At 43.8% G+C, this 12,132-nt stretch overlaps 1 pseudogene; it reads left to right on the top strand.

The window, feature by feature from the left end:
• Positions 1–10,822: 10,822 nt before the first annotated feature.
• Positions 10,823–10,940, top strand: LOC124560469 (annotated as a pseudogene).
• The last annotated feature ends 1,192 nt before the right edge of the window (positions 10,941–12,132 follow it).

The raw sequence follows: 12,132 nt of genomic DNA, 5'->3' as shown, positions 1-12,132 counted from the left end.
GGGCATATAAGAGCTTCTTTGTAAGCGTTCAATTATCCCCAATAATTTTGTATACACCAGAGCGTTGTTTTAAGATGAGAAAATGTTGTATGTTGGGTGCACCGGAGTTTTGTATGTATGGGACTTTACTTCTGAGGTCATCAGTCCCCTAGAACTTAGAACTACTTAAACCTAACTAACCTAAGGACATCACACACATCAATGCCCGAGGCAGGCTTCGAACCTGCGACCGTAGCGGTCGCGCGGTTCCAGTCTGAAGCGCCTAGAACCGCTCGGCCACTTCGGCCGGCTGCTAGTATATTGAACGATGAGAAGTTTCCGTTTGAGTGTGTCACTGTAGCGTATATGCTACGTAGCACGACTCCGATACAAACACAACAGTATCGACATGCAGGAAACGGATTTGTCTGGAATTCGTGTCTTCCAGAAGTGAGTGCGGTAAATTCGGAAACGTGAGCTATGGCGACGTTATTACCAATGGGTCCATACATGTGCTGTTATTTGACACATGAAAAAAAGTCTTGCATCACGCCGGTTCCCAGAACTCCTGAAGATAGACGTTGGCTTTGGGTATTGTATCACAGACACAGTTCCTTTGACTGTTCAGAGGTGTCACTAAACCCGCCCAAAGTTGTAAACAACCACGCAATAGCAGCGCCTCTTAGATGGAGGGCGTCCGACAGCCGATCAGTTCCAGTCATTCCACCAACAAGGAGGTACACTGCTCGTGTTGTCTGTAGTTCAACCATGCCTAGACGGTCAATACCGCGGTCCGATAGCGTCCACATTGTTACTTTGTGCCAGGAAGGGATCTCCACAAGGTAAGTGTTCAGGCGTCTCAGAGTGAACCGAAGCGATGTCGTTCGGTCATGGAGAAGATACAGAGAGACAGGAACTGTCGATGACATGCCTTGCTCAGGCCGCCCAAGGGCTACTACTGCATTGGATGACCGCTACCTACGGATTATGGCTCGGAGGACCCCTGACAGCAGCGCCACCATGTTGAATAATGCTTTTCGCGCAGCCACAGGACGTCGTGTTACGACTCAAACTGTGCGCAATTTCACTCCCGACGTCCATGGCGAGGTCCATCTTTGCAACCACGACACCATGCAGCGCGGTACAGGTGGGCCCACTACATGCCGAATGGACCGTTAGGATTGGAATCATGTTCTCTTCACCGATGAGTGCCGCACATGTCTTCAATCAGACAATCGTCGGAGACGTGTTTGGTGGCAACCCGGTCATGCTGAACCCCTAAGACACACTGTCCAGCAGTTCCCTGCTGTTTTGAGGTGGCATTATCTGAGGCTGACGTACGCCGCTGGTGGTCATGGAAGGCGTCGTAACGGCTGTACGATAGGAGAATGCAATCCTCCGACCGATAGTGCAATCATATCGGCAGCATATTAGCGAGGCATTCGTCTTCAAGGACAAAAATTCGCGCTCCCATCGTGCACATATTGCGAATGACTTCCTTTAGGTTAACGACATCATTCGACTAGAGTGGCCAGCATGTTCTCCAGACATGATACCTATCGGACATGCCGGGGATAGATTGAAAAGGGCTGTTTTTGAAAGACGCGACCCACCAACCACTCTGAGGGAGCTACAGTGAATCGCTGTTGAGGTGTGGGACAATCTGGACAAACAGTGCCTTGATGAACTTGTGGACAGTATGCCACGACGAATACAGGCATGCATCAATGTAAGAGGACGTGCTACTGGGTGTTAGAGGAGTCTGGACCACCAGCTTTGAATGTCTCGCTGTATGGTGGTACAACATGCAATGTGTGGTTTTAATGAGCAATAAAAATGGCAGAAATGATGTTTATGTTGGTCTCTATTCGAATTTTCTGTACAGGTTCCGGAACTCTCGGAACCGTGTTGATGCAAAACTTTTCTTTGATGTGTGAATTTTCCGAGCTGACGAAGGACAAACACTTGCAGACATACTTCGGATAATGCAGAATGTGTATGGACTGCTGCGTCAAATTCTGTGATGGTTACTGTTCGACAGAAGACCCTTTCTCAATCAGTGAGGCCAGCCTCATCGATTGTGGACAAGTGGAAGATCCTCGAGCACCCCCCCCCCCCCCCCCTGTAGTCGTTGCCTCTCCCAGTGCGATTACCACGCTTTCGGTCCCTTAAAAAAGGCCTTGAAAGGTCGACGATTCCTATCGAACGAAGCTGTGCAGCAATCAGTTACTGACTTCTCCAAGCAGCAGGACACGATGTTTTAAAAAATGATTATCTTCAACCTGGTGCTTTGGTGAGATGATTGTGTCAATGCTCAAGGCGATTTTGCCTGATTGACATATCGGTTCTGGACCGTACGACTGTGTAGGTTAAAAAAAAAGGGTACAATGATCGAGCAGCTCGTCAAAAGTTACACAGTTATGTAGTCAGTGTTAAGGAACGGTTGAGGTGAAACTTCCTGACAGATTAAAACTGTGTGCCGGACCGAGACTCGAACTCGGGAACTTTGCCTTTCGCGGGCAAGTGCTCTACAAATTAAACTACTCAAGCATGTACCTTGGCGGCAGCAGGATCGTTCTGCAGTCAACTTTAAATGGCGGTTCTCTAAATTTTCTCAACAGTGTTTCTCGAAAAGAACGTGGCCTTCCCTCCAGGGATTTCCATTTGATTTATCGAAGCATCTCCGTAACACTTACGCGTTGTTCGAACCTGCCCGTAACAACTCTAGGAGCCAGCCGCTGAATTCCTTCGATGTCCTCCTTCAATCCGACCTGGTGCGGATCCCAAACGCTCGAGCAGTTTGCGCTCTGCTTTACAAATGAACCACACTTTCCTAAAATTCTCCCAATAAGCCGATGTCGATCATTCAAAATCGCTACCTCAGTCCTCACATGCTCATTCCATTTCGTAATGCTTTACAACGTTAGGCCCAGATGTTTAAACGACTTGACTGTGTCAAACAGGACAATATAAAAGCTGTACCCGAGTATTACGGGTTTGCTTTTCCTCATTAACTTACATTTTCCTACATTACAGGTTTGTTTTTCGTCATTAACTTACTTTTTTCCACATTAAGAGCCAGCTGAAATTCATCACACCAATAGAAGATTTGTCTAGGTCATCTTGTATCAATCTACCATCACTTATTTTCGACACTTTTCCGTACACTAAAGCATCACCAACGAACAACAGCAGATTGATGCCCATCCAGTCTGCCAAATCATTTATCATCACCACCATCATCATTATCTTCGACAGTTTCCAGCCTCTGGCCGGGTATGTTTGGAACATAAACCTCTCCATCGTGTTCTGTCTTGCCAATATCTCTCTGTCTTCACCTTGGTCCAGTCTTCGCCTTTCTTCTGGACGCATTCCTTCACTCCTTTCAGCCATCTGTCTCTTTATGTATATACGTACAAAAATGTAACGGTCCTATCACACTTCTCTGGAGCACTCCTGATGTTACCCTGTCTCCGATGAACACTAGCCGTCCAGGACAACACACTGGGTTCTATTACTTAAGAAGTCTTCGAGCCAGTCGCGTATCTGGGAGCCTATTCCGTATGCACGTACCTTCGTTGACAGTCTGTAGTGGGTAATCGTCTCAAACGCTTTTCGAAAATCAAATATGGAATCTACCTGTTGCCCTTAATCCATAGTTCGCAGTGCATCATTTGAGAAAAGAGCAAGCTGGATTTCGCACTAGGGAAGCATTCTAATGCCGTGCTGACTCGTGGACATGAGCTTTTTGGTCTCTATGAAATTTATTACATTCGAACTCAGAATATGCTCTAGAGTTCTGCAGCAAACCGATGTTAAGGATACTGGTCTGTAATTTTGCGGGTCCGTTCTTTCACCCTTCTTATATAGTCACCTGTACTTTTTTTCCAGTCGCTTGACACAATGCCGTGGTCGAGAGATTCGCGGTAAATACAAAATAAGTAAGGGGACGATGACATAGAGTACTATTTGTAAAACCGCATTGGAAATCCATCCGGACCTGGCGACTTTTTCAGTTTCCTCTATGCCAAAGATGCTCATTACAATGTCATCCTTACGGGACTCAGTTCGATGGTAAAACGACAGTGCGTTTGTACGTTTCTCCTACTTGAATGATTTCTTAAGCGTGGAATTTAATACGTCGGGCTCCTTTTTGTTATATTCTACTGCCAAACCAGACTGGTCAACGAGTAACTGAATGGAAGCCTTAGACCCACTTAGCGATTTTATACAGGAGCAGAACTTTTCCGGTTTCTCCGCCAGATCTTTAGCAGAGGTATGACGGTGGTAGCTGTTGTATGCTTCGCGCATCGATCTTTTCACAGACGCGCGGTTCTCTACTAACCTTATCCTTGTCGTCGGCATCCCGTCCTCTTTTCAACCGAGAGCGCAGTAGCCTTTGCTTCCTCAGAACTTTCCGAATTTCTTTATTAAACCAACGTGGGTCTCTTCCGTCCTTAATCCATTTATTAGGCACATGCTTGTGTAAAGAACGATGTACAATCTGTTAAAACTTTGCGCATAATTCCTCTATGGTCATTATTTTGGAACTACAAGGTGTACAGCTTTGCTTCCGCCGTTTGCCGATAGGTGACGACAATGGTAAGTAGCCGTCGAAAGAAACAAATCGCAGACGTCAGGCAGTTAGCTAGGACCCCGGTCAACATAACCTCATTCAAACATTAGTCGATTTGTGTCTGCATCATAAAGTTGCTCTTGAATGAAAATGTCAGTTTACGAGCCTAATTCTCGTCATTTGCTGGAGGTGTTACTGTTTCGTTTCAGTATGAAGAAAATAGCGGCTGAGTCTCATCAAATGCTCCCATGTATGTATGGTAAGAACGCTATTAGTGAAAGAACGTGTCGTGAGTGGTTTCAACGCTTCAAGAACGGTGATTTTAACGTCGTAGACCGGCATAGTGGTGGAAGAGAGAATGTTTTCGAAGATGCAGAATTGGAGACATTACTGGGTGAAGACACGCGTCAAACTCAAGAGGAAATGGCACGATTAGTAGGAGTGACAAAGCAAGCCATTTCAAAACGTCTCAAGGCTGTGGGCATGATTCAGAAAGAAGGAACATGGGTTCTGTGTGAGCTGAAACCAAGAGACGTTGAACTGCGTTTGTGTGTTTGTGAACAGTTGTTTCAGAGGCAAGAACGGAAGGGATTTCTGCATCGCATTGTGACCGGGGACAAAAAATGGGTTTATTGGATAACAGTAAACGCAAAAAATCATATTGATATCCCGGCCATGCTTGCACGTCGGCAGCCAAACTGAGTAATATTCACGACACCAAGATCATGCTCTGCATTTGGTGGGACCAGCTCGACGTCGTGTACTATGAGGTGTTAAAGCCAAGTGAAACAATCACAGGTGCTCTTTATCGAACGCAATTAATGCGTTTGAGCAGAGCATTAAAAGACAAACGGCCGCAGTACAGCGAGAGGCACGATCAAGTGATTTTACAGCACGACAACGCTCGACCCCACGATGCAAAAGAGGTCAAAACGTGCTTGGAAACGTTAAAAAGGGAAGTCCTACCCCACCCGCCGTATTCTCCAGACATTGCTCCCTCTGACTGTCACCAGTTTAGATCAATGGCGCTTGGCCTGGCTGACCAACACTTTCGATCTCATGTAGAAGTTACAAACTGTATCGATTCGTGGATCGCTTCAAAAGATGAACAATTTTTTTCACCCGGGATTCGTACAGTGCTCGAAAGATGGGAGAAAGTATTGGCCAGCGATGGAAAATACTTTGAACGATAAATGTGTAACCAATTTGTTTCATTAAAGCCTCAAATATTGGGGATAAACGGCGGAAGCAAAGTTGTACACCTTGTAAATGATTTCAGTTCATTGTCTAAGTGAGATGCTGAAAACCAGCAGAGCTCCGGTCGTAACGCAGTCGTGGGATGGACGACACCCCATATTATTGTCCAGTAGTAGGCGTCTGGATACTTTTGATCATGTAGTGTATGTCTTATCGTCCGGTCCATTCTTCTCGTCAGAGTTTTCCATCTGCTTCTCTCGTCTCCGAGTCTGCAGGGAATCCCATTTCTTATCCTGTAAGTCCGAATAATCTTCAACATTCTTCTCTATTTTACCACATCTTAATTTCTTCGATTCTACGTTTAGATTAGATTAGATTACATTTACTTTCATTCCAATTGATCCGTAGTGAGGAGGTCCTCCAGGATGTAGAACATGCCAGAAAAACAATAATAAATGACAAATGTTTACAACTGAGACAAATAAGCTAATTTACCTTCCATAGGTCCCAAGTGGAATGATCGTCATTTATTTTAATGAACACTATATGAAAGAAGGATTTTACAAACACCAATGCATTGAATTTAAAATTAGAAAAGTTTTCTTTCATTTATAAGGTAATAAACATGTAATTGAACTACTATAATACTTATTTACAATGAACACATTACTACATTGAAATTGTGCAGAAGTTATATTGTACTTGCATGTTTACACACACACACTATATAGACAAATCAGTTGGTTCTACTGACAAATTCATCAATGGAGTAGAAGGAGTTGGCCACCAATAAATCCTTTAGGCTTCTTTTAAACTGAATTTCATTGGTTGTTAAGCTTTTTATGGCTGCTGGCAAGTTATTGAAAATCTGTGTTCCTGAATAATGCACACCTTTTTGTACATGAGTAAGTGACTTTAAATCCTTGTGAAGATTATTCTTATTTCTAGTACTGATTCCATGAATCGAGCTGTTGGTTTGAAAAAGTGATATATTTTTAATGACAAATTTCATTAAGGAATAAATATATTGGGAAGCGGTAGTTAGTATCCCTAGTTCCCTAAACAGGCTTCTGCAGGATTTTCTTCAGTTCACACCACATATAACTCTTACTGCACGTTTTTTTGCCCGGAAAACTTTAGCTTGGCTTGATGAATTAACCCAAAAAATAATCACATATGCCATTATGGAATGAAAGTAACCACAGTATGCCAGCTTTTTCATTTCTATATTGCCTATGTCTGACACAATTCGCATTGCAAATAGAGATTTGTTAAGATGCTTCAGCAGTTCTGTGGTATGTGCCTCCCAGTTGAATTTATTATCAAGCTATAATCCCAAGAATTTAGCATTGTCCACTTCTTCTTATCTGCTTGTCATCGTACGTTAGGCATATACTCGTGGGACAACCCTTACAAGGGTTCTGAACTGCATGTAGTGCGTTTTTCAAAGTTTAGTGACAAAGAATTGGCTAGGAACCAGTGATTAATGTCCACAAAACTTTTATTAGCCGATCTTTCTAAGACTACACTTGATTTGCTATTTATTGCAATGTTTGTGTCGTCGGCAAACAAAACGAACTTGGCATTTGGTAATGTTACTGATGAAAAGTCATTGATATACGCAAGAAAAAGTAAGGGCCCTAAAATGGAACCTTGTGGGACCCTAAATGTAAATAGTTCACAGTTGCATGATGCCTGTTAACTTAATGCATGTCTCTTTCCTAATAACACCCTATGTTTCCTGCCAGAGATATTAGATTTGAACCATTTTGCAGCATTTCCTGTTACACCACAATATTCTAATGTACTTAAAAGGATACTGTGATTTACACAGTCAAATGCCATTGACATATCACAAAATATTCTTTTCTGGTTTCCCCACAGTCCATGATTCAGTTGCATAAAATGATGCGATCCAAACTTACATCGTCAGAAACGTCTTCCTCGACGTGAATGTAATTTTTGATACGAGAAGACTTCTCCTAGCCAGCGCAATTACGGTGAAAGACACTCTCGAGCCTGCGTGGTATGTCTCGCACCTGCGTCGGCGGCAACCTCGTCTGGCGGCTTTGGTTCACACAGAGCTGCGAGGTCCCACGTTCAGCTCCCGGCGGCGCAGGATTCTGCAGTGTCACCGCCTTCCGCGGTGGCAAGCGTGAAACAGGATGCCGGCGGTGGGAACTGTGTCCAGGAAGCGGAGTGGGCTACAAACCTCTTCCGCACAGCTCGCAGTAGACTTTTATTCCGACAAGAACTGCAGACATTGCCACATTTTGCACCACGTTTAGGAGCAGAACGCACTTCAAAATGGTTCAAACGGCTCTGAGCACTATGGGACTCAACATCTGAAGTCATCAGTCCCCTAGATCGTAGAACTACTTAAACCTAACTAACCTAAGGGCAACATACGCATCCATGCCCGAGGCAGGATTCGAACCTGCGACTGTAGCAGTCGCACGGTTCTGGACTGAAGCGCCTGGAACCGCTCGGCCACCGCGGCCGGCGAAACGTAGTTAATGACTTCAACATTTGGAACTTCCTGGAAGTTTAAAACTGTGTGCCGGACCGAGACTCGAACTCGGGACATCTGCCTTTCGCGGGCAAGTAGAGCACTTGCCCGCGAAAGGCAAAGGTCCCGAGTACGGGTCTTGGTCCGGCACACAGTTTTAAACTGCCAGGAAGTTTCATATCAGCGCACACTTCGCTGCAGAGTGAAAAATCTCATTCTGGACTTCGACATTTGTTGTGCGTTACATGACAGTCTACCGTTTTTGAGTCTCCTCGTGAAAATCTGCGAACGTGGAACCTGTAGCGAATGAATTTTCACGCTTCAGCGGAATGTACGCACACAGTATTAATTTGGAAGGAAGTTTCTTGGGAAAACATTCGTTATTGTTACTATAAAAAATGGTTCAGATGGCTCTGAGCACTATGGGGCTTAACATCTGTCATCAGTCCCCTAGAACCTAGAACTACTTAAACCTAACTAACCTAAGGACATCACACAAATCCTTGCTCGAGGCAGGATTAGAACCTGCTACCGTATCGGTCGCGCGGTTCCAGACTGAAGCGCCTAGAACCGCTCGGCCACAACGGACGGCCATTGTTACTGTAATTAGTCAGTCTTCCGACAGCTGTTACTCAGACTTTAGTCTCTGACATTTTATCCCCAATTAACAACTGTAACCCGCCATTCATATAATCCGTTTTTCAATTCGTTCAACTTCACCTTGGTAACGAATTGCAATTCCCACTAATTAGACTTTGTTCTAAAAATTACCTCTGTCTAGAGACGAAATAGGCTTTCAAAATAAAAAATGAAAATTTATCGAGGCATTTTTTTCACGTTAAATGCGGTCATGGGGCCCTAAAGCGTTATGCCTCCAGTTAAAAAATAATTATGAGGATTATCACTCCTTTAAAGGCAACCTGTTTTCTTGCCTTTTTCCCATACTGCTTTCTATCGCATAGTGTAAGCTTGCTTCTATTCCAAGATCTAAGCATCTGCAGAGTGAGACCCACGCTTGAAGCAAAAACGGAAAGTAAAATCACGTCTTGTGGATTTTTGCTTCTTGTCAATAATCCAGGCTATACCTCGCACGTTATCACTGAACTACACATTTCAGTTAATATGCGTAGATCTGTAGTTAAGCTGGCTAGTTCGTATAAAAAACCATATAGCATTTTAAGAATGACTTAACTGATTACAAACTACGTATGGAGTGTTTCGGATTTATTTCCATCTTCATAAATGGAAATGCAAACGTAGGACAAGGACAAGAGCGTTACCAGTTGTGTAACATGAGGAGAAGACAGACATCCATCTCGTATAAAACGGGAAATCGGCACAAATTTCTACCGTCGTCATTCTCTTGTACAGCTGATGGTTCTTAGTATTTGCAACTGCGGATAAATTTCATCCTCATTATTATCAAGGTTTACTGGAGAAACACACTGGTTTTTGGAACGCTATAACTGTTTTCACCGACTAACGTAGCTTGTAAACATTGAGAGGGATCAACCTCATACTGAGCTGCCTCCTCTCATTTTTAATTCATATCTTCGTGTTGATATGCAGATTTGGAAACCGTTCGAATCGTCCTTCTGGTATTAAACTGATTATCGGAAATGGATGAGTGGTTATATGGTCCATCTGCAGTTTCACTTTCTGTTGCTTCTAATTCCTTTTAGATTGAAGCCCGTAAACGCTGTCAGCGGATCACCCTGAATATACGACGGAGCAGCGACTGGGGTTGAGGGGCTGTCAAGGGCTTTAGAGGATGACAATGCTTGAATTTTGGCTGGGCCACACAGTGATTTTCAGAGGAAGCCCTCCATCCATAGAAACACAAAAATTAGTTAGAATAAACTATAAAACACCTTCTAGTCCTGCAAGAAAATTACTACATACAAAAGACCAATGCCGAAAAGAAAACCCTGTTACATGATCAAGCATACACAACGAACAACTCACTATTTACATAAATAGATAACATAGTAACGTAGCCCTCCAACAGACGATTATTATCACAATAATATCACCCGACACCTTTCTTCCGTGAAGACCACCACAAAATATTTAAACCAAAACACAAACCAACCGAACACCAAAGCTTTCAACCACCCTCTGACAGCTATAACGTTCACATTCAACTTTCTACAACTCGTCCTGACTAACCCCCCCCCCTCCCCCCCCCCCCCACACACACAGAGAGAGAGACAGAGAGAAACAGAAATGAACAGATGTTACTTTACTGCATATACTTTGTTAGACTGGTAACATGTACACAAAAAACTAAGTAGGAGGAGATACAAAGTCAACACACAGTAGTTAAGTTTAGATCACAGTTTTCGGTAAAATATCTGCAACTAGTGACAGAAGAATAATAGTACACCACAGCAATTAGTTCAAAGAACATGAAAATTTTGAAGAAAAAAGTTCGTAACGTGGAAATGTGTTTATATTTCGTAAACGAAGTTATAAAGCGACCTCCCGCATGTGACCAGATTCGAGGAGACGCGGATACCAACCAAAAACACGAATAACTGTAAGGAATCACATACTTACGTGCCAACGACCTTGCCGCAGTAATAACACCGGTTCCCGTCAGATCACCGATGTTAAGCGCTGTCGGGCTGGGCTAGCACTTGGATGGGTGACCACCCGGTCTGCCAAGCGCTGTTGGCAAGCGGAGTGCACTCACCCTTTGTGAGGTAAACTGAGGAGTTATTTGATTGAGAAGTAGGGGCTCCGTAAACTGACATACGGCGGGGAGAGCGGAGTGCTGATCACATGCCCCTCAGAATCCGCATCCAGTGACGCCTGTGGGCTGAGGATGGCACGACGGCCGGTCGGTAGCGTTGGGCCTGCCAGTGCCTGTTCCGGCGGAGTTTAATTTAGTTAACCACTTACTTATGTAAAAATAAGACGTGAACTGTTTTATAATCTACAAATATCGCATATCAAAACATAACCATATAGTTATAGATTCCATTGAAGGTGCCTTGAAGTAAAAGGTGAAGCGTATATGGAACAAATAAAATACACTGCAGCAAGAGAAAGGCGTTTTTATTTACAAAACGAACAAAACTAGTTTTTCATTAAAAGGATGCGATCGCGGAATGGTGGCTGAAAATGTTTTCTCTGAAATAGCATTTTTTCACGTTGCTTGAGAAGCAGTCGCCACCTTGGGCTATGGCTTGTTTTTTGTTTTGTGGGGGCGGAAGGTTCTGGTCGTCACCGAGCTCGGGAAAACGTTTCAGTGGTCGTCTCTTTCTGTATGTTGGAATGCAGCGAACTGTTTCATTCATACATGCCACTTTGTTAGTTAACTTTCTTCTGCTCAGAAGCTTTGGAGCTAGCCCTTGGATTGGCGGAGGAAGGTGAAGGAAATTATAATACCGATCTCTGGAGAGGTGTAGGAGAGGAGTCTTGGGGTGTGCTCTTGTAGATCTTGGCTTTCTTTAAGCGCATTTTGCCAACTTAGAAATTTTCATTTTCTTTTCTTTTTCTTATGGTTGTCAGTGAACAAGTGTTGCCCTTTCTTCCTCCATGATTAGTATGCTGAGGACACTCGTAATATGACAACAGCCATATTATCTGGTGTATACGCTAACATTCCTCGTTTGACGAGCACTCAGATATTCGGATTGTCCTGCTTAATTACTGTGCAAAATATGTGGGAGTATTAGGAACATCAAAATGTAGCAGTCAACATCACCGCAAAATGCACCTATGCGGGATTTATTCATTAATGAGTGACGTCAGCATGATATGGCTTACCTGAAGAAACATGTGCACCATCTTCCTCACCGAAGTGAGCCCATTATCGAGGCTGGACAGCGTCTTGCACGGTACTGGCGTGATGTCTCGTGGGGTG

This window comes from Schistocerca americana, chromosome 1 (assembly GCF_021461395.2).
Source record: "Schistocerca americana isolate TAMUIC-IGC-003095 chromosome 1, iqSchAmer2.1, whole genome shotgun sequence".
Classification (NCBI taxonomy): Eukaryota; Metazoa; Arthropoda; class Insecta; order Orthoptera; family Acrididae; genus Schistocerca; species Schistocerca americana.
Note: the sequence above shows the minus strand (reverse complement) of the source record. Positions and strands in the feature narration are given on the sequence as shown.